The sequence below is a fragment of the Sinocyclocheilus grahami genome, unplaced genomic scaffold (assembly GCF_001515645.1).
Source record: "Sinocyclocheilus grahami isolate Dianchi unplaced genomic scaffold, SAMN03320097.WGS_v1.1 scaffold40.1, whole genome shotgun sequence".
NCBI classification, from domain to species: Eukaryota; Metazoa; Chordata; class Actinopteri; order Cypriniformes; family Cyprinidae; genus Sinocyclocheilus; species Sinocyclocheilus grahami.
In genome coordinates this window covers 1,207,216-1,227,496 of record NW_015505219.1, presented here as the reverse complement: position 1 = coordinate 1,227,496, position 20,281 = coordinate 1,207,216, and the positions used below count along the sequence as shown (strand labels likewise).

Sequence of the window (20,281 nt, the reverse complement as noted above, 5' to 3'; positions counted from 1 at the left end):
TGCTTTGTATGCCAGTATGTTTTTTATTATTATTATTATTCTATACAATATACAACATTCTATATAACATTGATTACCCAACTGTACTTGTGTTTCAGGTACCAGCGGAGTGAATGAGACTCATGTGTTCTGCAGTTCTGATGAAAATGTCCATCTGCCCTGTAATAATGTGCTTTCTGACTGCACATCAACTACATGGCTCTATAACAGACATTCAGAGACAGTTGAACTGATTGCCAAAGGGAAAACAAAGAATGACATGCAGAGACTGAGTCTGGGCTCTGACTGCTCTCTGAACATCAAGAAAGTGAGAAAAGAAGATTATGGATCTTACTTACAGCTGCCGACAATATGTGAATGGACAACAACAAGAAACTGATGCACATGCTTATCTGCATGTTCTTCAGGGTAATTTTACAATTGCTTCGTCAATTTAAAAAGGTTCAAATGCTTCCTTAAAACTCGTATGTATAATGAAATGTTGTGTGATTTCTCTTATTTTCTGTTTCAGTCTCTTCATCATCCTCACATACTGAGATCAGACCAGGCAGCTCTGTGACACTCTCCTGTCTGTTAAATTCATATAATGAATTCCCTTGTGATACTATGTTCCATACTGAGGGAACTCAGCTGATCTGGGTGAATCAGGCTGGTGTGAATCTGCAGACAGACTCCAGATATCATTCTCCGCAGGACAGTGTATCAGCACTCTGACTACAACACTCCTGAATGAAGATCACAACAGAGTGGAGATGTCAGGTTACTCTGAGAAATGAACTTAAGACCTCAGCCACATATACTGTCAAGTATTCAGGTGAGAAAACAGTCTTATAAATCAGTTTAAAATACCCTCAAAATCAAGGACTATTAATATTTCAAACAAATGAGCTATGGTTAAGTGATAACAGCCCAACAAATGCTAATAAAGGAATTGAAACCGAACAGCAAGTATTTGTAATCCTATTTTTATCTTTCATCCTTCACCGGTCCCTCAACTACAAACACATCAGAATCTTATAAACAAGGTACATGATGATGATGCTAATTAAGCCACATGACATTTGTCTAACATAATTCTACAGAAAAAAAAGATGGCATAATTGGCATAGTCTACCACAATACAGTTTTGCATTTTCTCAGTGGCTGTTTTTACATATAGTATAGGGACATGCAGTAATTTATTTCAGACAAGAAACAACACTGTTTATTAATAATAATAATAACATTTATTTATTTACTTACATTGAACAGTATTGCAATATAGCAACATTCCCAAAAATGTTGCTTTCTAAATTCAAAAATGTTAACTTTTGTAGTTTTGTAATCCAATTGTTAGAGAATAATGCATAAAGAGTTAATGAAATGTTGTGTTTCTTTACTTTAGAATTATTGACTTTTTTTATAAAAAAAAATTTTTTTCATAAGATAAATATACATAACTTCCCATGTCAGAAAGTGAAGATTACTTTTAGCACTACAACATTCAGGTCTGAAATAAAAACAAATAAAGCCTAATAGCACATTAAGCATAAATAGCTCAGACGGCCAATGATACCACTTCTATGGCTGGTTCCAGATCTAAACTCTCTGTAACGCTATAGCTAATTGTCAAGGATGGCGCTTTTTATCATTGTATTTGTATGTATATAGACATAGATTTAGGTTTTGAGTTTGGATGCATTTGCAAAATACATTTAATACAATAGCAAAATGTAAAAAAATATGTCAAGAGCAATAAGCCACAGGGAATAAATCAAAAGGCAGGGGTATGGTTCAAATCTACTAGGTAACCAAAAAACAGGCAACAAAGAAAAGAAAAAAGCAGAGAACCAGGGCAAGACGAGACAAAAGATCAAGGAAACTACTCGGATGGTTCCAGTATTTGTCTGCATGTCCTCTCTACTTTAGTGATCGTGATTTCTGCTCTGGCTGCTGCATTAGCTGTTGTCTTTGTTGTTCTCTGGGTGATCTGTAAAAAAGGAACTGGTAAGTTTTTGTATTTCCTCCTTTGTATAATAATAATTTTAATCCGTGTAAAGCCATATTAAATATGTGTTCAGAGTTGTCACACCCAAATGTGTTATTAACCACCCGGCCAAATTTGAATGATAAAAAAAATCCCGCCCAGTAAATAAAATAAGTTATCAAAATATTGGGGGAAAAAATAAAAATACGCAGCAAACGCTGGGGGCGTGTCCGTTGTTGGCGCTGAAACCACGCCCATTCGCGGAAAAGCTGCCGCCTCTCAACTGTCAAATACATTTAAATAAGGAGACGAGCTGTTCGTAGCTAGTTAGCAAACTGTAGGCTGTAGTAAGTTACGGGATTGAGCGGCCAAACCAGTGATGCTAATGCGCTCGGTATTAGGTGGGCTCGACTTGAAGCGGCGCTGCGCAGACCGATCGGTGTATGACGTCAAGTCAAACACACCTCTTATTATAGTGTTAGGGGAGGGGCCATGCTCGGTGGTTCCATTGCATCATCGAGACATGATTTCAGGCCCGCCCAAAAAATCCTGAGCACAAAAATGGTGAAAAACTGTTGAACGGTTTAACTCCACGATTCAGTACTAGTTCACAGGCTTTTGGCTCGTTTCCACTGAGCGTACAGTACAGTACAGTATGATTCTGGATGGTACACCCTGCTGCCTTGCATTTCCACCTCCAACAGTACTATTACTTGTGGTGTATGCCGGTGTTGAGCCCAGTTCTGACCCCCGCCAGATTTTTACCCCCCAGGTATTGGTAGGTTTAGGGTTAGGTGTGGGGAGGGGTTAGGATTAGGCAATCGGGTAGCGACTTCAACAAGGGGGGTAATAATTTGGCAGGGGGTCGAAATTGGGCACAACACCGGAAATTAGTGATCGATGTCATTCTCTCGCAAAGAAGAAAGTGCGACATTGTGTGTATGTGTGTGAAAATATAAAATTATAAAAAACATATATTTTTTGTGTTTGCGCACACTGATGTAAACAAGCCCAACATGCATGAGCAGCATGGCGGAACAAGTGAAGGGGATGTTTCATTCCGCTTGTGTCATTCCCCTTGTAACATGCACAAGTGACGATTCTCTTGTCAACCAATTAGCATTCTGCAGTGAGTCTAGCTCCAACCTTTGTTTTTTGAAGCCGATCACAGAAAGCAGTATCTGCCAATACGATCACTGATACTGATCTTTTTAAAGCCTTATTTTTATCATGTAGAATTATTTTTAGTAATACTCCAATAATTTATCATTTATACATTTATTCAGGGCCTGAATTAAATTTTTGAAAATGGGGAGAATTTCCCTCTTATAGGTGACTCTTGTGAGAGATTTTTTTTTGTTGAGTGTTGGATGGGAGCATTTTTTAGACATTTTTCAAAAATAGATATTTATCTTACCTAAATGTTTGATCATGCAGTGCGTTTTTGTTTTAACACTCATGCAATTGTTGCACAATAGCTTACACACAGCACAAAACAGTTGCTCAAGCAAGTGGCAAAACATTTAAACTACTTTTCTTGCGTTATCACAAACATTCTAAATTAAAACTTACCACTGACAGAAACAGTCAGCTCTACTGCCTTTTTTTGCATTTAAATCTATATTACAACAAGCAATCCTGCAGTTCATAAATAACTTTGTTTTCCTTCCTACACGAGTGCCATCTATTTTTGCCTTATTTGTCTAAAAGTGCTATTTAGCATTTTTTTTGCTATTAGCCAAAAAGCCATATGTGTTGACTGTGAAACACAGACTTAAATTATATGTATTTATGGTGCAATTACTACATTTACCGCAAACAATGCGCTGTCACTTTAATTCAGCGTGTGCAGCGGAAACGATCTCTGCATTGCTGCAGACGCACCACTCCTGGAACGCACTGCCAGACCGCAACCATGTGCAATGTGAACGTTTTAATCCATTAATCCACTGGGGACATAATTACGGATTATTATGATTTATACTGTCTTTTTTACGCATTGCGTTGCATCGCGCCGCGCAAACATAAAACCATGTCTGGATTTGTGATCGGAGAAATGACAAACAACAAGCGCTACTCTACACTGCTCAAAACTCGTGTTTGAATCATCAGTGGCAAACCCTTTAAATGAAAACTTACTTAAAGTCTGAACAGATGGCATTGTAGTCTACTCTACCAGGATCAGGAAACAGTCCTCCATAAAATGCGCTCCACACATCTGAATATTTGGGTTAAACTGTTCTGGAACAGTGTTGTAAATACAACTTAACCACTGATTTCTAGTCGTGTCCTCTTTCGGAAGGCCAAACAAAGTAGTTTCGCTTTCACAAAGAAACACACAGCGGGCTTGAGTGAGCGAAGGCCGGCAGGCTTGAGAACAGCGCGGCTGGCGGATTCAACAAAGGAGCATCCGGCGGGCTTGTGGCAACCACATGTGACGACCCTGGGCTAGACTCCGCTTCATCCACGGTGAAAGCCAATCCGGCGATCCACAGCGCGAAGTTGATGTATTTCCTCAGCGACCAGCACGGATCAGCTCTAGGCATGACGAAGCGGATATCGTCCTCTTTTGGAAGGCCAAACAAAGTAGTTTCGCTTTCACAAGGAAGCACACAGCGTCTTCATGACATGGTGGCAGCAACAATACTACAGTGAGAATAAAAGTTATGCCGCCTTTCTTTGCGTGAACATTTGGGCGGTGTTATGCAAATCTTCCCACATCATGACGTAGACATGTGGGGGCGTGTTTAAACGAGGCGTTTTAGGTTGGCGTGGTTGACTCTTAACTTTTATAAAGAATATCTCTTTGGATTTGAGACTTTAGTCCTTGCAACTTTACAGATCTTCTTTATGCACCAAGAGCTTGTAACACTTCAAAGAGAAAGGAAAAATTGAAATCGCATCATATGACCCCTTTAACATGAGCGCGGAAAAAATACGCACCGCATAGGCCTATGCACTGCGAACGGAGTCAGTGTGAACCTGGCGTTATGTGTGTGCGCTGGGAGTGTGCACGAGCGCACGGTCTTCTGGAGAGCGCGCGAGTGCTGAATGGTTAAACACGGGCAAGAATAAAAAAGAAATGCAATTTATAAACTTTAGTGACAACACTGCCTCGATTGTGTAAGTGACCAATCCTGTGTCAACTCTGCAGCGTGCAGCTCGCTTATAGTCAGACGCGATGTGTGGTGATTTGAAGTCATTTGCGCATTTTGAGAGAGAGAGCGCGCGGTGATTCACTCGCGCTGTTTGTTAAATGACTTCTCACACAAAGTTTTCAAATTACTTCATAAGTTATTTAATGAAGAAATATGAATGGCACCTTCAGCATTATAATTATTTCACAAGCGTCAGACTGAGACGGTGCCGCTGCATGTCGTGCCAAATCTCTCACGGCAGGCGCGTCAGTTTGAGATCGGTTTATGAGATCGGCCCTTTTAGAGACCGCTGATCAAACATCCCAAAGCGATTATTGGCCGATACTGATCGGTTGCCGTTCAATCGGAGCACCTCTGCTATTTTGGTACCATTCACAACTTCTGACAATGGAAACGGAAGTAATTGCGTACCGTAGGGCCTACTGTACTGAACCGTACCGTTCGGTGGAAACGAGCCATTTGTAACGTGTTTTTAGCAATACATTTAGAAACAATTCTCTGAATTGCCTTTAATGACTTTAAGGCAATGACAACACCACTACCCCTCACAGACTTTAAACATATTCACTTTACCATTAACAAACAACCATCATTTTCAGATCATATGTGTAATAGAAACATACAGATTATGTGAATGTTGAACTATGAAGTTCTCAAACAGAGGGTTATTCCTGCTGAGAATTCCTGCAATATCAGTCTCTAAAGTTATCAGGTGAAAACAAAGAATCTTTTCATAATCAATTTTAATGGTAGCCTACAACCTTTTTATTTGAATGTTATTAGCATTGGTGATATTCTGTGTTTTGCATGTCTGTTTTATTATTAATGCTCATATTACATTTTTATAGATAGTAAAAGAGGGACTGACAGCTATGTGGTGAGTTCAGTAATGCCAGTTATTTGGATGTGATTACTGTATTTTAAGTTATGTACAGTATGCACAGTAAAGTGTGTAATTCATGCAATTACTAATGACTACTTATCTAAAGGTCAAAGATAGGAAGGAACATAAAGGAACCTATGAAAAAATCAGCATGTCCATTCCAACTATGCCAAACGCCAATGTGAGTGAACAGGATGACTCAAACTTTCATTAAGAAGTTTGAAGTTCATTAAATGTCTATTCATCTATTCTATAATGCAATTTATATCCTTTAAGTTATGTACTGTCATGTCTTTTTACTGTATTAAACTTGATTTACCATGTTTCTATTGATGTTTAGGAACAGACAGATGATGTGACCTATTCTGAGGTTACCGCTTCCAGTAAAAAACAAGTACAAGTGGACAATGTGAGTAGATACGGATCACCACATTTACTTGTTCTTCCGTCACTGACAGTGACAGTCCTGTTCAGAGAAAATATACCCACTTTCTCTCATCTATATGCTGCTGATATGTAGCTCTGAATTTGCAGATAAATGAAGCTCTAACAACATGAAGTAATAATAGCTGTGGATTGAAAGGTACACGTATTGACTGACAAAATCTGCGATGTTCTTTCAGAATCATTCTAATGATACAGTGACATACGCTACCATCAGAGGAACAGAATATGCACCTCAAGATGGGCTTTGCCCCTCACAAATAAACATTAAAGCAAACAGTCAGTAATTATGCAAATCATTGCATGACCTCATATGAGCAGATAAGCAGTTGTTTTGTATCTGCTGAGATTAATTAATGAGATTCATTGTATGTTAAGGAAAAGAGCTTTTATATTAAATATTTGTTGAATGTACTGTGAAAATGTACAAACACAATTTAAAAGGAAAGTACTGTTAAAAAACTTTCCCAAATTTTCAACCACATGTATTAGAAATATTTTTTTTTAATAAAGAATATAAATAAAATGTATTAGCAATCAACATCTTATCATCTGTAGTCTGGTTCAGGCACAGTAATGTTAACTTGAAGGTTTATCTGGAGAAGCCTATGATAAAATGGTACTCTTGCTTTTGGCATGTATATAGGCTATGTTTGTTGTACAAAAATATGCCAGGTAGATAGTCTGAGCATTACATTAGATTCTATTCAAATTACATTTTCCTGAAGTATTCTAAAAATTGCATGTGTCACTAAATGAAATCTCTGGGGCATTTTGTCCTACACAAAGAGCATGAAAACTTCAATGTCACGGCCCCCAGTCAACAGCCCAGTCTCCACCACTACATTTCCCAGAATCCCTCTTGGTTCCCTCCTATGCACACTCTATCACCTGCACCTGTTTACTATTTAGCTCAACATTAGTTCCCTATTTAAGCACACACCTTAGTTTCACTCACTGTCTGGCGTTATACTATAGGAACGGATTCTATTACCGGTTCTCCATGTTTCCTGGTTGTTCCTGGGTTAATTTGTGTTTGCCTGTTGTTCCTATGGCTGAGGTGTGTGCTCTCTGGTTTCCATTGACATCATTCATACCTGAAAAACAAAAGAGACTGTTTATATCTTCATCGCTCTTCATCAAGATTGTGCACTTATATTTACCTGTGTTTGCCCTGTGTTGACAAAGCTGTGCTGGGTTCACTTACACTCCTTCTGAGTGTGTATTTCCTGACAGTCAAGGGTTAAAACAAAAGTTTTTGTCTTCAATTCCAGTAAAATCAGAAGTAACTGAACTTGCTCTTGATTGGAACATTTTAAAAGCAGAATTCACTTTTAAATGAATACTTATGTCATGTTATAGTATGAATACAATGTTATTTATTGAGAGAGAATTTAAACTAGCCAAATATTTAAAACATTAAGAACATTTTCAGATGTATTCTGGTAGTTCGTTTCCCGAGAGTGTGAAAATATTTAACTGTCGGTTCGCTTTGCAGTGTTAATTGTTTGTTTTTTTTGTTTAGTTTTTTTAAAGTAAAGTAATCCTTATTGTCTTGTGTGTTTCTCATTTGTTCTCAGATTGTATATTCATGAATGGATTTATATATACGCACCATGTAAGTTACTTGGAATCATTGTTTTAAAGGTGCTATTTATTTGTTTGTTTATGATTATGGCAGTAGATGCAGTTTTAATTGAGGTTGTGTTTTATGCAACATCTTACACTCACTGTGCTTTGTTAGTAACCTATAACACAGTAAGCATAACATGTTGCCTAATACATAATGTTACATATTTTTAGAACCATTTCAAATCTGTTTTGCATGAGAACTAGCGTGAGAATCTGCGTTCGTTTGCTCTGTGAACCCAGTTTAGACTGAATCATTGCATTAGTAGTTCCTCTTCTTTCTTTTAGAAAGTTGCTTCATACCTTTGATTTCTATATTGGTCTCAACTGTAGAAGCTGATGAGGATCTGGACACTCATGTTAGTGTTTTGAGTCTAACATGTGAACTGAAGTTATCGCTGGATGATGGATTAATTCTCCCTGAATAATTAACCAATTAGCTCATAAGCCATGTCGTAGTCAAGACCAGATCGTTTTATTTTCATGATCTCTCAAGAGTCTTTTTTTTTTCTCAAAGATAATTTTTACACAATTTACACAAACATTACAACCATGTTTTGTAATACCTCAAATTGCTGAAAAGAATAGAGGTAACTGTGAGCAGGTATAAATATATAAACCCTTCCAGTCAGAGGTGCTGAGTGCCTGCTGGGAGAAGTGTAGCATTGTCTCTCTGTGTACTCTCAAAATATTTAGGATTTATAAGAATTTAAGATTTATGTATTTGGATTGGATATAAAATGTCCATCCATTTGGATTATAGTTTTAACATAAACTAATAAACTTAATGCAAAGCATATTTGTCAGTCATATGTAAATCAAACCGGTAAGTTTTCTGCCTCAAAAAATAATGCCATAGTTTATTTCTAACTCTTTCCATATATTTTGCATCTAAGTAATATTATAAGAATATTTTTGAAATGCATTTATTCAAATTGCTTAGAATCAATAAATATTTTAATTGTGAAAACAATTCAATTGATTTAGTTAAGTATGAACATGACTAAAATATGGCTTGCTGTGAAGCAATATTCAGTTAAAATGTATGAAGCTGAAAAAGTTGATTTATTGATGATAAATATATAAACGTGGTTATTGTGTATATAAAATATATTCAGCTTATTAGTACTATTATAGAAATCTTAGCTGTTTCATGAATGAATGACAAATGCATTAACCTAACCTAAAATAAATAAAAGAATATACTTCTTCACGTGACAGTAGATGTCATACTTTAAATGTCCAGGGGTAGAATATCCCATATTAAATAAATGGGGGAAAAAAATAAAAATAAAGCTTGATTGATTGATTGTTGTCCTTTTCTAACACTTTTTACAGAAGACTTCTTAAAACAAAACCCAAAGTGTAAACTTTCTTTCTACAAAATGTAATAATTTGATCATATAATGATCTGTGATATAAAACAAAAAAGTGCATATTTATTTTGCAAGATAAATTAGTAAACCCTAAGCATGACCATCAGTCTCATCTCACAAACCATTCTATAACGTTTAATACATTGTTAGAATATTACATCTTTACATACATGTGTTTTATGTGTGGGTTTTTCACCGATCACTACCGTGCAGAGAAAACTTTATTTGCAGTCTTTTCTTTTTTTCTCCTAAACACTGAGACAACATATGAATGTATTTTACCATACCCCCTTTGTTTCCCCAATAAGTCTGTATATTATATTCATACTCTTTACATAATCTTTGTGTTTAAATTGAGCAATGTGGCTGTGGGCTGTGCACTAAGTGTTATATTATATGTTATATGTACAGTATTTTCAGAGCTGTGAGCTCACTGTTGAGATTGTGTGAGAACTCCGTTTTTCCACTTTGGTTCAACCCACAATAAAGCTGTGATCATCTCTGAACCCAGTTTAGACTGATGGGTGTGAAATCTGTTGTCAGTTTCTCTTCCTCTTCTTCAATAGTCTTTATCTAAATGTGAAATAGTGGTATTACTGAACCTTTTGAGGAGGTGTATGAGATGTACAAACCTGGTGATGCAAGATAAATTAGTAAACCCTAAGCATGACCATCAGTCTCATCTCACAAACCATTCTATAACGTTTAATACATTGTTAAAATATTACATCTTTACATACATGTGTTTTATGTGTGGGTTTTTCACCGATCACTACCGTGCAGAGAAAACTTTCTTTGCAGTCTTTTCTTTTTTTCTCCTAAACACTGAGACAACATAGGAATGTATTTTACCATACCCCCTTTGTTTCCCCAATAAGTCTGTATATTATATTCATACTCTTTACATAATCTTTGTGTTTAAATTGAGCAATGTGGCTGTGGGCTGTGCACTAAGTGTTATATTATATGTTATATGTACAGTATTTTCAGAGTTGTGAGCTCACTGTTGAGATTGTGTGAGAACTCCGTTTTTCCACTTTGGTTCAACCCACAATAAAGCTGTGATCATCTCTGAACCCAGTTTAGACTGATGGGTGTGAAATCTGTTGTCAGTTTCTCTTCCTCTTCTTCAATAGTCTTTATCTAAATGTGAAATAGTGGTATTACTGAACCTTTTGAGGAGGTGTATGAGATGTACAAACCTGGTGATGAAGTTATAATGTTTACATTCAGGAATTGGTGTTGTTCACCTCTAGACACTGTTAATTCTCTCTTCTTCAGTTCTTCTGCAGTATCACGCAGCAGAATAATAGTCCTCCACCGCTGCAGTTGTACGGATTAATAACCCCTTTCACCCAACACGGACACACACAGCACCCCCAACCGAAAACATCTTCCCGCACCCCTGGGACAGTGTATCAGCACTCTGACTACAACACTCCTGAATGAAGATCACAACAGAGAGTGGAGGTGTCAGGTTAAGAAATGAACTGAAGACCTCAGCCACATATGTCACGTATCAACCCGATCTCATGAAAGTGCATATAAATAGTACGCCTAATAAAAACGAAAACTCGTGGTATTGATATGCAAAAATGGACTTTGGCGTGTATATGCTACAGGAAGGGTAGGTTTAGGGTTGTGGGGTATGCTGCGTTTAAGTCCTCCTGGGACGTTCGTACTTTGAGTTGACAAATCGTAATTACGACGTCAGGTGCGTTCGAGTCAGTTTAGTCGGCACAAGATGGCGGTGTACCTTCTTTTAATAAATTACAAGAAAATACAACGGAAAAAAATTGAATGCATGGCAACAAATAACCACCATCTTACCAGGATGCAGCTCACATTTATACACTTATGTCTGACTGTGCTTCTCCTCCTTGTCCCTAACTGTCTAATTATGCTGTAACAACTGGACGAGGCTTACTTGCAGCTTTTAGTATCTGAAATGTAAAAAAAAATAATAATAAAAATAAATAAATAACACCCTGGTGGCTTGGGGGCCCCTAAAGCAGCAACTTATTCCTAGAAACAGCCATGATGGTAATACACCAAAACTAATGATGGATCACAAACTGTATGTCATGATGTAATTATCAAGTATGAAATTATTATATTAATGTTCAACAGTATGATGCAGCTGAACGTTTATCTTCGGCAGGTCTAATGGATTCAACAACACTGATTACTGAACACTGATCAACAAGGCAAGACAGCTACCTTAATAAACATGAATGTATTATTTAAACTGAAATCATAATATAAATACATGGTAATTTTATCTTTCTAACTTCAGTTCATCTAATATTTAAATTAAACAGATGGATTTTACAGAAGGATTTTAAATGTTTTAATAGGCCAGTTAAATTACCATATGACATATCTACAGATGTATTTTTATTTATTTATTTCTATCATTATTTGTTTACTGATCATTTCGATGCAGAAACAACTCCTTACTTATGTAACGTTTCCTCTTAACCCTAAATACAAATATGTGGTGTTTATTTCATGTTTGAGTTTATTTCACAGTCCAAAAAGCATGAAAGCAGTGGGAGGTATTTAACCCTGATATTGGATAAATTACCAATATTAACATAAAATTCAAGAGAAAATATGGTATTTACTGCTTTTATACACCAGAAGCCACTGGATAAAATTAAAGACAGATAAGGTATGCTCATCAAACAACATTTACAAGAAAACCACGCATATATCTTGGCTAGATAACTTAATGGATAATTTTGGATAAGCTGAAGTAAGCCATCTAAAAATGAATGTGAAGATGTACATGTAAAAAAAATTAAGTTGTAGTTTATACCATCATGATGTGTCATTCAGCAGACACAGCTGTAAAGCTCAAAACATCTGTTAGAATCTGATCTTTGATGACCTAGATATCCCCATATGTCTCAAAAAATGTGCAGCTAGTAAGTGAGTTAGCTTGTTAGCGTTTGCCAGTGTTAAACTCGTATGAGCAGACAGTGAGAGGATCACTGTTCATTCCATCCAGATAAAGTCCTGGAACCAGAGTGAGACAGCAAGGCTGCTTTGAGCTGTAGTTTGTCTGGGTCAAGTGAGACATGTTATCAGCATTATAGAACGACACCTGCTTTCTCTCACAGTCCAGATAGAGCCCTATTTTCTGTGGTTTGTCTCGAGTATTCAATGTCGTGTCCTTTCCATCACAGGTCAGAACGTATCCTTTATTGTGTTTAAGGTGGAGCAGGATCTCACTCTCAGCTGACTTTGTAGCACTCAGCTGTTTTTCTGCACCCATCTTAATTCCCACAGTCCAGTCTGGCTTTTCTCCAACCTCTATTTCCCAGTAGTGCTGACCAGCTTGGAAGTTTTTCTCTGAAACTGTACCAGGGTTGAAGTCTTTATACAGAGCAGTCACTCTGTCAGCTTGTCGGATTCTGGTGCCCCCTGGAGACACTTTTAAGGATGACTCTCCAGATTTTTTCAGAGTCAAACTCTCAGGAACTACAGCACAGACATAGACAGAAACGTTATTAGATGACAAATTATTTGTTGAATGAGAAGTTTTGGCAAGACAGCACTGTGCTGAACATCATGGTTACGGAGTGTTTTAAATCCATAACCATACAAATATAACTTCTGCAATTAATTACCCAAACCACTAAATGTACAGAATCAAATTTGTTTTTTTATTATTATTATTTCTGTGCTATTTTGGTTTATATTTTTAAGAAATTAAGGTTAAAGTTTGAAAATCTCCTGTTGATTTACATGAAAAACATTTTTATGATGCTCAGTATGCAAAACTGACTAAAATAGGTCATTGTGATATAATTAGCATATTTTGCATACTGATGTCAGACGTATTTGTATGGTGAATTGTGATTGGTCTTTTCTTTATTCTATCTATTTAACCATCTATAGCTGCCTTTACAAAAGCTGCCAAACGTGTCAAGGATAAGGATAACGCCCCACAACACACCGGGCGTCAGCGTCAATGCCTCTCGTTTACTTTGAATGGAGGGACGTCAAGCGTTGGCGAAATGAATTGTGGGTCCGTTGCTCGCTGCAGAAGTTGAAAACTTTTCAACCTTTCAAGTGCCAACGCAGGCGTCAGCCAATCAGATCGCCTTAATCAAATACCCTAGCGCAGATGCTAGCCAATCACGTTCATGCAACACCAGAAGACTAATCAGAAATGCCCTCCGTCAAAGCGTTAACGCTGACGCCCATGTGTGAATGGGGCGTTAAGATGTTCAAAATGATTAAAAGGAGATGTCTTTTAAAAATCTAGTTTAAAACCTACACTGAACAAAATTATAAACGCAACACTTTTGTTTTTGCCCCCATTTTTCATGAGCTGAACTCAAAGATCTAAGACTTTTTCTATGTACACAAAAGGCCTATTTCTCTCAAATATTGTTCACAAATCTGTGTTAGTGAGCACTTTTCCTTTGCCGAGATAATCCATCCACCTCACAGGTGTGGCATATCAAGATGCTGATAGACAGCATTATTATCGCACAGGTGTGCCTTAGGCTGGCCACAATAAAAGGCCACTCTAAAATGTGCAGTTTTATCACACAGCACAATGCCACAGATGTCACAAGTTTTGAGGGAGCGTGCAATTGGCATGCTGACTGCAGGAATGCCCACCAGAGCTGTTGCCCCATGAATTTAATGTTCATTTCTCTACCATAAGCATGATTATTGCACAGGTGTGCCTTAGGCTGGCCACAATAAAAGGCCACTTTAAAATGTGCAGTTTTACTGTATTGGGGGGTCCGGGGGGGTCCGAAAACCAGTCAGTATCTGGTGTGACCACCATTTGCCTCACGCAACGCAACACATCTCCTTCGCATAGAGTTGATCGGGTTGTTGATTATGGCCTTTGAGTTCAGCTCATGAAAAATGGGGGCAAAAACAAAAGTGTTGCGTTTATAATTTTGTTCAGTATATGTGCCAAGTTCTTAGAATTTTTTGAGTCATGAACTCTAAGTAGTTTTATTCTTACACTAGATTTGTAAAATTATTATTATTATTATTTACTGTGTTTTTGAATCATTTAATAGATCTGGCCAAAAAATAAGCATCATGTCATTTACCCTTATCAATTTTTTTTGTTACGTGTTAGTTCTCACATATAGCTGACAGAAAACAAGACAAATACAGAGGATCATGACAAGCACAGTACCAAAGTCTAAAATCTAACCCCACATAAAACTTTAACACTTTTCTTCACAAGTGCTATAGCATTTTCCAGGAATGCAAATCTATTTTCACTTTAGCTGAATTTTACAACATGCATTTTTGTCCTATTTTTCACCTGGTTTGATGGATCCCAGCATCTCCTTCCACACAAAGAACTGCAGGTGAGTTTCATGGGGGCCAAGAAAGAGAGTGTCAGGAAGCACAGTAAGATCTTTAACCCTTGACGTATACCTGAAAGTTATAGATAAGTCAGCATAGAGAAACTTCATTTCTACCTTAGTGTTAACACACACTGATATAATTTAGACCTAAATAACAGTAATATCATTGTTTTTTATTTACTTGATATTTGATGGTGTCATGTCAGCTTTTTGCTTCATGTTCTTTGTCATTGGACAGCCTTTTTCAGTCCACCACTGCAGACAAATACACTAATTATGTGCTTCATTTATTATGTACAAGATAAAGCATAACTGTAATTGAAAACCCATAGGTAATACATTATAACAGATCTTCTTAATACATTATCATCATATTTCCAAGTGTGTTTTTATAAATAAATTGTGATTTGTTTTTTTTTTAAAGAACTTTGCCCTTTAAAAATAAAAGTGTGTCATCAAATGTGTTGTGACCTGTAGAAAGTGATCAGGCTGCTCAATCTCCAGGGCTGATTGCAGAATAATCTCCTTCTCTTTGTTCTCCATGAACCTTCTGTTTATCACAGACTGATTATTCTGCATGAATTCTATAACTTTCTTCTCCTCCTTCTCCAACTCTTTCTTCACTTCTTCCCCTTTTTGTCTTAAGAACTGGTGGATTTCTTCAAACTCAGCAGAGATCTGGGCTGATAAAGATTTGGATTTACCCTAAATAAATAAAGAAAAACATTTATCTTAGATCGTGGCTATAAATGATTAATTTCACTCTTTAAAAAAAGGTTGTATTAACCCAGCAATTTGGTTTAATGTTTGACCAACCTGCCGGGCAGTTTTATTTAACTCAACTATTGTTTAAAAATTACTATATTTCTTGCTTGAAGTGAACCTAAAATAGGCTGGAAATAAAAAATCAGAGACATAATTACTGGAGATATCAGTAATAATCAAAAGGTGAGCATTTATTAATAATCAATTTAATAAATGTTTATTAATTAAATATTTATTAAACTTATTAATAAATGTTAATTTATTAAACGTCTTCATAAATGTCAATTTCCAGCCAATTTTGGGTTCATTTTAAGCAAAAAATATAGTGATTTTTAAACAATATAAGTTAAACAAAAAAGATAAATAAAACTACCTCAAAAAACAAATCCACTCCAATCACTGGGGCTTGTCCATATTTAACCCAGCTTGAGTTGTTTAACCCAGCATTTTTTAGTGTTGTTGTGCTTCCATCCTTACCTTAAGGAGCTATCTCTACCTGATATATCCCTTATATTTTGTTTTGTGTGTGTAACCTAATATATTTGATTTATTAAATAAATAAAAAAAACATTAACAATGGCATGAATTATTAATTGATAAGTAGCATTTAGTTTTTAATTTTTTGGTGAAATTCTTGAAGAAAAAAACACAATATAATGTAATACAATATTTGACAATAATATAATATATTTCAAGCCATTGTATGTATGAATTGTGTTTTTAATGTATTTCTAAGTTAATAGATAAGTCAAAAATATGAGTCCATCTATTAAGAAATTATGGAAGTAAATGAAATGTGAACCCTCTGGTCTCTGTGCAAATAATTCATTCATTTTATACATATACACCTTGATACCTCAGTTTTGGTGATCTCAGTTGTCTGTTGTTGGATCATGTAATCCAGCTGTCCATTATCTTTGGCAAGAAAACCCAACGCGTTCTTCAGACACGTCAGACAGATATGAAAAACACTGACAGAGAACATAAAAGCTTCTCTGCATATCTGAAATGAAATAAGCCTGGGATTCAAATTTAGAAACCTAATTATGCCATGAATAATTTTACACAGATAGCGTAGGTTGAAAGACACTTGAAAGCAAGAAAGGAGCTTTTAAGCTGCAGTGCTTTCATCAGGCAGTTTTGACTCATGACTCATTTGCAAATGGTCGTGTTTTACCTTGTTGATCTGTGCAGCTTCTTTCACTGGTTTAAAGACGTGTCCTTTATGTTTGTCTCCATCCCTGCAGATGACACAAACCAGCTTCTGATAGTCTCACAGAACAGTTTAAGTTTCTCATCGTGTTCCGAACACATCAACATCCTTTCCATTTCTGAGAGCTTTAAGGTTTCTGCTCCTTCTTTAGATGTAGATTTATCCAATTTCAGCTCAGCAAGGTGCTCTCTCACAGTTGTGGTCATTTCAGGTCTTCTTTGTTATAAGTCCTTTGGCATTCTGGGCAGGTGCTTGGTCCCAGGCTGGCCTGCAAGTGGCCTGTGATACATTGCCGGCAGAACGAGTGCTCGCAAGAAAGTGTAACTGGATCTGTAAAATCACTCAAGCACACTGAGCATTTTATCTGCAAAGACATAGCTGAATGCATTTTAGCTTTCTTCTCAACTTCTGCTTACACTTTGTTTCATAAGCGAATACTTTCGGTTTCAAATTTGGTTTGCATAACTAGGTATGGTTCCTCCCATAGGTTATATAACTAAAAAGTAACCAAACCGGAATATCACACCTTATACCTATATACCTATGTTTCAAAATAGAATACAGACTCAGATTGTATTGTATTAGAACAAATACTTTTCAGTCAATGCTTGTACTAAGCAAAGACATGTAATATTTACATAACAGCTGAATAAATATACTTTATTACACTCCGCAAAAATCACCACATGTACTGTATTTAGGGAGAAATTTTGGTTGTGAAAATCCATAAACCATTTTCAGCATTTGTAACACAAAGTTCTCAGCTAAGCTCGTTTTTCTATAAGAAAAGTCCAGAAAACTTCATAAAACTAAAATCACTGCATCAATACTGTTAACACTTAATACAGTATTATTCATTGGTGTGTCATATTGGTTATGGTATAATATATGTGACCATGGAGCACAAAACCAGTCTTAAGTCGCTGGGGTATGTTTGTAGCAATAGCCAAAAATATATTGTATGGGTCAAAATGATTGATTTTTCTTTTATGCCAAAAATCATTAGGATATTAAGTAAAGATAATTTACTATGAAGATATTTTGTAAATTTCTTACTGTAAATATATCAAATCTTAATTTTTTATTAGTAATATGTATTGCTAAGAACTTCATTTTGACAGCTTTAAATGAGATTTTCTCAATATTTTTAATTTTTGGCACCCTCAGATTCCAGATTTTCAAATAGTTGTATCTCAGCCAAATATTGTTCTATCCTAACAAACCTTACATCAATGGAAAGCTTATTTATTCAGCTTCCATGTGATGTATAAATGTCAATTTCGAAAAATGGACTCTTATGACTGGTTTTGTGACTGGTTTTGTGGTCCAGGGTCACATATTATAAGCAAATATAAATAAACAATTATATTAGTCTATATTTATATATTAACAGTAACCTAATAAATGCTGTAAAATGGTTGTACCTTTTTAGTTCATAACAGCTAATGCATTAACTAATACTAATAAATTGAACCTTATTTTAAATTGAACTCGGATTTTTTTTATCCGAGTTCTTGAATTCAATGCAGAAGTATGTAAAACATTCTGTTCTCAAATGTGAGAGGGTGTGAGCTGACTCAATAAAGGACTGAACAAACATTACAGCTTCATTGTTCCATCAGAAAAGTCTATGCATATTCTGACTACAACAGGTAAAGCTTTCTGCTTTTCATCGAACATGCATGGCTTCAACACTGTCTCTCTACCTCATGTGTCCAGTGTGTTTGAGTGACTTCAATGATCCAGTGAGTTTACCTTGTGAGCATGTTTTCTGCCGACAGTGTATTACAAGTTATTTGGAATTACATGAAGGTGCTCACAAATGCCCGGAATGCAGACAAAACTTCACCAGACAAGATCTTAAAGGTAACCGAGTGCTGAGGAATGTTGTGGACATCTTACAACAACAGCAACAACTCAAGACAAGACAACAAGACTCCAAGGAATGCTCAAGAAATGCTATGCTCTGAGCATTTAGAACCACTAAAACTTTTCTGTGAGAATGACCAGAGATTGGTTTGCCTCATCTGCAAGGAAGGAGAGAAACACAGTTTCAAGCCTGTAAAAGAAGCTATGGAGATCAGTGAGGTTGATAAAATATCTTATTATTTATTAATAAAACAAATAAGATGTGACAGGATGAAACTGTAATAACAACTTTTTGTGTAACAATGTATGTTTTTGTTGTTGCTATTGTTAATTTAGAAGGTGATGAGAGATGCATTGAGATTTATTTTACATGACAACAAACAAATGGGTGACATGATCTTGAGTCTTTAAGACTCTTTAACACTCAGACAAAAAATACCAAAAAAATATTTGAACTATATTTTATTAGAAATAGCATGGTAGATTTCATTAAGCTTCAAAACTGTTTCCAATGTTTTCAGTGGTGGAGTGAAAAAGGTTTCCCTTTGGTTGATGAAATCACACTGAATGAGAACAAACAGACATCAAGTCTGCTCTGCCAAAAAAGTAAGATGAAAAATGCATTTTCACAAACATTTTTGCCTGTTTGCCACAGCTCAGAATTGATCTGCAGTTCAGAACAAAAGGTGCATAAAATTAAAGTCTGCTTTAAAACTAAAATTAAAAAAACTGCTAACATTTTAACCAATCAAAATACCTACATGGTCTCAGGGGGAAAAGTGACTATTTATACTTTTTGTCACGAATCCGGTCCACAAACTTTCCTATTCATTGACTCTCGCACTACACACTGTTGCACATCACCCCGGACTTTTTTTGCAAAATGTTAAATATGTGGCTGCTGTTACAATTTGATGCAGTTGCCAGATTTTTGTACTACCTTATGCTACTTTCTATCGACTGTCTCAATTAATCGAATGAACTTTTAATTTGTGTGTGAAGCCTGTGGGTTACTGTTCGGTTGCATTTACTTTGTGTTTTCTGTAACAGAACATGAATGTAAGATCATATTTCACTTATTGACCATGTATGAATGGATGGATGAATGAATAGCTTCCCGTATAATACGCATGCTCAACATTTTTTTTGGGAGGAATTACATTATGGGGTACAATAAACAATTATATTTCACCTTTTTATTCTTAGCCAGCCATTACAGAAGTAGAAGTAGCATCTGTTAAAAATTATATTTTGATCTTTTTCAGGGCAATAGTTTTGATTGATTGTGATATTTACATTGCATCCAAAAGTCCTTTTGAGATATCGTCTTTTAAAATTCTGGCAGTTTAATGCCTACAAAAATGGCTGGTAGGGACTACAACGAGTTAATTCCCGGGTTCATGACAAAACAAACCCAGATAAACCCACCCTCGGGAAAAGGCAGCAAAGGGGGCGAGGCCATGCTGTGCTGCTTTAGAGAAGAGAAAGAGAAAACTAGGGGTGCATGTAAAAATCTATTCATATATGAATCGCAATTCTGTCTTCTAATGATTCTAATGGATTCACAGGTTTCAAAATCAATGTTCTAAAGCAGCGGTTCTCAATACTGTTCCTCGCGTCCCCT

General features: G+C 36.1%; 1 long non-coding RNA gene and 2 pseudogenes across 1 annotated transcript; 2 read left to right on the top strand and 1 right to left on the bottom strand.

The window, feature by feature from the left end:
• The first annotated feature begins 6,134 nt into the window (after positions 1 to 6,134).
• On the top strand, positions 6,135 to 6,729 carry LOC107582161 (uncharacterized). The gene is made up of 3 exons (XR_001608913.1): positions 6,135 to 6,188; positions 6,348 to 6,416; positions 6,631 to 6,729. It is a non-coding gene; the product is annotated as an uncharacterized lncRNA (long non-coding RNA).
• Positions 6,730 to 12,387: 5,658 nt separating this feature from the next.
• LOC107582160 (zinc-binding protein A33-like) lies at positions 12,388 to 17,204 on the bottom strand (annotated as a pseudogene).
• A 1,266-nt stretch (positions 17,205 to 18,470) lies between these two features.
• LOC107582121 (zinc finger protein RFP-like) lies at positions 18,471 to 19,068 on the top strand (annotated as a pseudogene).
• The last annotated feature ends 1,213 nt before the right edge of the window (positions 19,069 to 20,281 follow it).